Raw genomic sequence first — 6,454 nt, 5'->3', positions numbered from 1 at the left:
CCATTTTAGTGGAAGCAAAATGAAACTGTATCAAAGCAAGCATCAACATATTTTTCATCTTTAAACCTACTTAAAGTTTATTGCATTGCCTTACAGTTTTAGCAACATGCTAAATTTTCTATAAACTCTTGAGTATAATAGAACAATGTGGTTTATCTAATGTAATAAGCATACACTTCCCAAGGAAAAAAAAAAATACTCTCCTTTAAGCAGATAGAGAAATGGGGTAGGAAGTGTCTTCTCTATGTCAGTCTGCAGAGAGTTACAGCCAGCAGCTACGGTGTTACTTCCTGAAACAGATCCCTGAACAGATCACAAAGTCGATTTATGTTCTGGTAACTTTGGTTGCACTGTATTGCTACATTGATTCGAGCCCTCATTGGTTTTTAAAATCTCCCATATCTGCAGTCTTTATTTATATAATACACAATTCTTCACTGATAAGATCCTTGTCTTATTCGATACTCAGAATGAGTGGTGACTATTTAATGGGCATACATTAAATGCTTCACTTGCTCATTATTAAAGCAAGTCTGGACCTTACTTTCTGAGACAACAAGAACAGAGATGTAGAGCACAAACATGAAGCATTTTAGAACAAGACTTAGGCATAGGGCAGTCCTAGATCTTTAAAGTAGAATATGGGAGATGAAGGTCAATTTTAGCTTTGGTGCTTGTCAAGTCCAACTCTAGACTAGTGCTCATAGTTCATGTGACATTGTAGATGGTACAGAAAACAAACAACTGAACTCATCTAGAGACAAACTCCTTCAGTACAGCCCTTGCAGAACTCGATTACAGAGAAGATTCAGCTTCCTGGGCAGAAAGGCTAAAGTACTACAAGTCCCTTAGCATATTGTGGAAAACCACATAATAGGACACAATGCCTGGAAGCTGCAGCCAGGCATGCCAAATTAGAATACATATTTAATCATGAGGATGATTAACTATTGGCATAAACTACCTAGGGATTCTGTGGATCTTCTTGGTATCTCAATTAAGATTGGTCTTGTTTCTAAAGATGGCTATAATTGAAATCAAAGCTATAAGTCTCAATACAAGGTTATCTAGGTGACACGTAAAAGCAAATGGTGTACAAGAGGTCCAAGGAAAAGAGTTAGTGCTCTCCCCGACCTAAAAATTTACAGAACCATTAAGTATGGAAGAGAGAGATAAGGATAGAGCTGATTTTTGAAAAGCAGGCTTTCATGAGAGATCAAAAATGCAGGAAAATAATGGGGACATGGACTAAAGAGAGTCATGTATTATGGCAAAGATCTGATACATTTCACAGCAAAACGAAGGAGAGAAAGGACAGAAGAGTAATTTCACATCAAACTGGCAAGCTATCAGCCTCAAGGGCAGAGGCAGTAGTAACGCAGCAGCCTTACAGAGATTTTTCATAAGATTGGTGAGGTGCAAGACAGGGAGGAAAAGGCTGGGGGTTGCAGCAGCAGACCTCCTCCTCATGGTCTCTCCTTGAAGAACAGGAGGTGAACTCATCCGCTTATGCACAAGGACATTATGTTTTCCCATTTTAAGACAGTAAGTGCTTGGAGACTTTAGATCAAATACTATTCAAGTACAACCCCTGCCCAGTAGTCACACAGCAGTCAATCTGTGCTGAAACTCTTCAATGCAGAGAGCACTGAGTCTATGTAATTCAGAGCAATTCACCTGGTTAATTTTGTTACCATGCCCCCACTAACCATGTACAAGCAGCTAAGGAATGTGAGGAATTTTTACTCCTTCAAAAATAGTTGCTAAATAATACCAATTAATAATGCTGAATTAAAAACTCAGAGAGGACATTGTTGCAAGTATTTGATATGTGACCTTTGAACCGAACTGGCTACATACAGTTCCTCTTCCTCAGAGGACAGTTTCCAAGGAGAGGCGACACTCAAGAACTTGGCCTCTGACTGATGAGCAGCTTTAAGTAAACTATGTCACTTTTCTCTGATAGATTTTTCACCACTGTTTGATATGAAAACCATCTTTCAGCATGGAGGCACATGGAAAATAGAGTGAGAATCCCTGAGCCTCCAAAACACGCCCAGCCATGTACACAATGAGAAGGAGCGACAGGGAAACAAAGTAGGAAGGATCATCCAGTACAGGCTGGGACACATTAGAGCTAAGTAGCACTTGGGAGGGCTGTCCTCCTGATCCTAGTGCCCTCCAGGCGTTTATTCCTACCCCTTTCTCATCCCAGTCTCTACAAACTGCAGAAAGTGCTCCTTGCAGCATGCTAGATTTTCCCTCTAGCATACCAATTAGCATTAGGAGTCAGCCAACCATGCTCATTTGCTCCTCAACACACAACAGCAGCTAGTGAAAGTGCAGCTCCTTAACAGCCCCTGGGAAAAAGGGAAGGGGGAAGCTAGGATCAGAACAGGGTCTAGGTTGCAGAGACTAGAAGCTATCTTTGTGCTGGAGGAAGTATTGCCTATGAGTGAAACAAAGGAGACCAGAGTTCTGACTTATGCTGGTTTTCCCCCTCCTCTACGACTCTAAGTAGGTCACTTCCTTTCTCCTCAGCATGGTTTCCTCATGTCTTTGGTACAGACACTAACTTCTGCCAGACCTAAGATGTGATCTGATAATGAGCATTGCAGCCTACAGAGCTCAGAGAGATGGTTGATAAGAGCTGCTTGAAACAAAACCCCCTACTGATTTCCTTAATAAACCAGTAATACTGCTGGATTTTGAATGATGGCTTGCAACTCCTGTGCACCCCACACACACCCCTCTCTCATCAGTTGAGAGAACTAAATACAGCACTGGAAAGGATGCCTTGGTCACCGGGTTCATCAAAACAGCTTCACACAACCTCTTCCATAAACAAATCAAGAACCATCTTCTAAATGTTACTCTTGCCTACTCCAAGAGACAAGCTGTTTCCTCCTTTGTACTAGAGTATTTGGAGTAATTTCAAGTCTCTGTGTCTAGAATGTCCTAAATACAGTCAGAAATTACACCAAGACTACGCTTGGATTTACAAGATGGAGATTATATTCAGCTTTGAAATTACAACACCACCTTCCACTGAAGTGCCCAAGTGCAGGCCTGTCAGATTTATAATGCAGTTGTTCATGAACATATGAAGGATATGCAGACACTGTTTAAGTTGACAGACACTATCCTTTGCTAGCATAAGAAAACTGCAGGCAAGCAAAGAAAATCATTAAATACTGTGTCTGTGTTTTAGATTCTTCATCAGTCTGAAATGTTCTTTGAGTAAAGGTATCTGGGATCTTTTTCTATGAGCTATTCTGCTTATGACAAAGCATCCTTTCCTTTGTGATATAAGTCTGATTGTTCTCATCTTGGCTAATATTCTACCTAAATAGGCCTCCTGCTACAAAACCGCATGCTGTACTCACCACACTTCACAGCTTCAAAAGTCATGCTGTATTCATTCAGTGTGTTTTGTTTGGAAGGTCAATACCAAATCACAGAAGTATCAGCACTTTCACATCCTTGTTCTGAATTTGACAATTCCCCACTACCTCTTTGTGGAGCTGAAGCAACAAGATTTTGTCCTAAGGTGAAAATGTAACAATCAACATCCCAGAGGCACAAGAGCCCAAGCAACAAAACAGGCCTGAAATAGCAGGATATATCACCTCATAGAAGCAGCTAAAATAAATGAGGCAAAAATGATCAGTCAATGTGTTCACAGACTCAAGAAGCAAAGTCTGCAACAGTACCTGGATCACTGGAGACCTCAACAAGTCACAGACACGGCTGTAAGACAGCTGGAACAGAGGCAGGGACTGATGGCACTGTGCTGAACTGAAATTAGGCTCCAGGACCCATGAGCCAGGGTGTGGGAGAGGCCCCAGCTGAGGCTGATCATGGCCATTAAAGCCTATTAGTGCCCCGATGGCCCTGATAAATGAGTTCCTTCTTGAAAACTCCACCGTTAAATCCCTGATAATCCTAATGATTCCGGTGTCTTGTATGGGATCAGAGCTCCTGATAGGAGAATCCCATGTGTGGGTGAAAATAGTGCCTCTTGAGAACTGGAATTAGTCTTTCTGCCTGATGTTCCAGCAGATCTCAAGGGACCCACTATGTCAATAACTGACTAGGTCTTTTCTAGTTTTTCTACCACCTGCAGAAGTACAAAAATAGTAGATACATATTTTCTATCCAACCATGAGTCAGAAAACTCCTCCTTGCAATTTAATAGACATTGAAAATCTCACTGTCCTGCAGTTTTGTCCCTTAGAAGAAGTTCTGGAAAACTTTCCCCTGCTGTTCAGTTCTATAAGGAACAAATCCATGCAGCACCAACAGTGCAGCCTGGCTGCAAGGACTGTGATAGTTCATCATAGGTGACAAAGTCCCACAGTGTAGCAGTGATGCTCTCCAGAGCCTTACCTGGATGTGAGGGAAACCCTGCCAGTAGTAGATGACCCTACTGAAGAGATGGGGCAACACCAAAGGGACCAAAAAAATGACAGGGACAGTTAAAAGGAAAATCTGTCCTCAGGGACACATCCCTGGCAGAGCAGTGCTACCTCTTCCAATCACCTTTTTTTTCTTTTTGCCTTTCCTTTTTCCTTTCCTTTTCTCTCCTTTTCTCTTTTTTCTTCTCTATGAAATGGCCAGAAACAGGTAGTTTCCAGCCTGAACCATCAATAGTAATCAGACAAATAAAAATATTTCATGGTAGTGGTCAGGAAAACTAGTGCTCCAGTTGTTCTCAACTCTTTCATGTGTGTAAAAGCAAGCCAAAAAGCTTTGAGCAGCCTGTGTCTGGCTTACTCAAAGCTTTTTGTCCCCTTTCAGCCAGTAATTTATGAAAACATATTTGAGGAAATAGTTGAACTGAAATACTGTATTCTCCCAGGTGCCCATCATGTGGAAATCTGCTTTACCAACAAGACTGGATGGTCTGGTGAACTGAGTAGGTTGAACACAGTTTGAATCTGCAAGTTTACACTCTGCTTGTCCTCGGATCATCCACCACCTGCATTCAGCCTTGGCACAGTGCTGCTTCCACAGCTGTACCTGGGGCCATTGCCCTGTGGGCCCAGAGAGAAACTCTCCTTGAGTCACCCCTCACAATGCCAGTCATTTAACACACACACAAAAAAAGGGTCTTTTGCCAATGCCATTTCTGCCCAACTGCCACCTATTTTTCTCTCTTTGGGCCAAAGAAGGCAGGACACTGCCTGTGGAAGAGGTTGCATGGTCCAGGCACTTGGGAGAGGCATGGCCACTTTACAGGCCTCCTATGCTCCAGAGCTGTGATTGCAGATGGAGATGACACACGGTGCAACAGGTTGACTGTGACAGCCTTTTCTACAGAGGGACCTCTCAATTTCTGTCACACTGACGACAGAGCTAACCCATCTGAAACTTTCCCAGTTCCCCTACACTGTATGACGAATCCTTTCTACCCTATCCTTCAGCACACATTCTGAGAATTTGCTACATTTCCTTCAGCCTTAGTAGGTAGTCGATACAGAGGAAGAATAGATTGAAAGGCATTTTAACCTGAATGAAGTTGGAGACCTTTCCCTCTGAAAGCTCATAGTGACACATGAGATAGGAGCCTCTTTTGATCCACAGAAAATGCAAAATTCAGAAAAAAAAATTAAATTTGTACAGCAGTAGACCAAGCTACTTCTTTGTCCTAAACACAGAATAGTCATCTATCTCCTCCGGTCATTTTCCACCAGAAAAAAACTTAGAAGGTGAGACTCACAACAAAGATGAGCCTCTGAAAGTAGCCTAGGAACCAAGGAAACTGCAGGGGCTTGTAAATGTCACCAGGCAAGAGTGAAGGCAGCTTGTCCTGATGAAGGATTGCTTGTAATTATCCATACTAAAGACCTTAATCTTAAATAGTTTGATCTGCTCAGGGGATAAACTGAACCAGTATGCTGACACAGTTGAGTTAATCTCTTTATGCACTGGGATTTGTTATGACTGTCATTCGCCTCTAAGACTTGTTAGTCCCATGCACACATATGGCAATGGGGTGAGAAGGCTGACAACTGTTCACTCTCCAGGCTGTCACCGAGGTTCTGCTGGGCTGGAATATTTAACACTGACCTGTCTTGAGGAAATTCCTCTCATCCAGGTATAAGGCAGAAGACCTTTAACTCTAGGTCTGCTTCAAGCTTTGTACCAGCTCTGCAGCTTTCTGCTATTTTCCTCACTACCTTCTCCACCACCACTCTGGCTGGCTGTGACTCAGGCTCATCCATTCTCCTCCACACTTGGAAAACAGACACCAAGGAAAGCAGTTGGTCTCCTTCTTGTTTTATGAGCAAATTGTAAGAAGATCCAGAAGAAAGCCAGGCTAAGTGCTACAGCAAACAAAAGCAGTCAGGCTGCTCCAGAGGTGGCTGGGCCTGATCAGTATGGGCACTTGTCAGGCCAAAGCCCTTGGCCAGATGTTCCCCACAAGCAGGCCCTACAAATAACATGGGTG

The 6,454-nt window shown here is 42.7% G+C and overlaps 1 long non-coding RNA gene across 1 annotated transcript in view; it reads right to left on the bottom strand.

The window, feature by feature from the left end:
- The window catches only part of LOC125328941, a 77,603-nt gene extending 73,814 nt beyond the window's left edge, over positions 1-3,789 (bottom strand). Inside the window, exon 1 of the long non-coding RNA XR_007204973.1 lies at positions 3,714-3,789. This is a non-coding gene — a long non-coding RNA (uncharacterized LOC125328941). The remainder of the gene's footprint in view (positions 1-3,713) is intronic.
- Between the last annotated feature and the right edge of the window lie 2,665 nt (positions 3,790-6,454).

This window comes from Corvus hawaiiensis, chromosome 1, assembly GCF_020740725.1.
Source record: "Corvus hawaiiensis isolate bCorHaw1 chromosome 1, bCorHaw1.pri.cur, whole genome shotgun sequence".
Taxonomy (NCBI): domain Eukaryota; kingdom Metazoa; phylum Chordata; class Aves; order Passeriformes; family Corvidae; genus Corvus; species Corvus hawaiiensis.
This window is presented reverse-complemented; position numbering and strand designations above follow the sequence as displayed.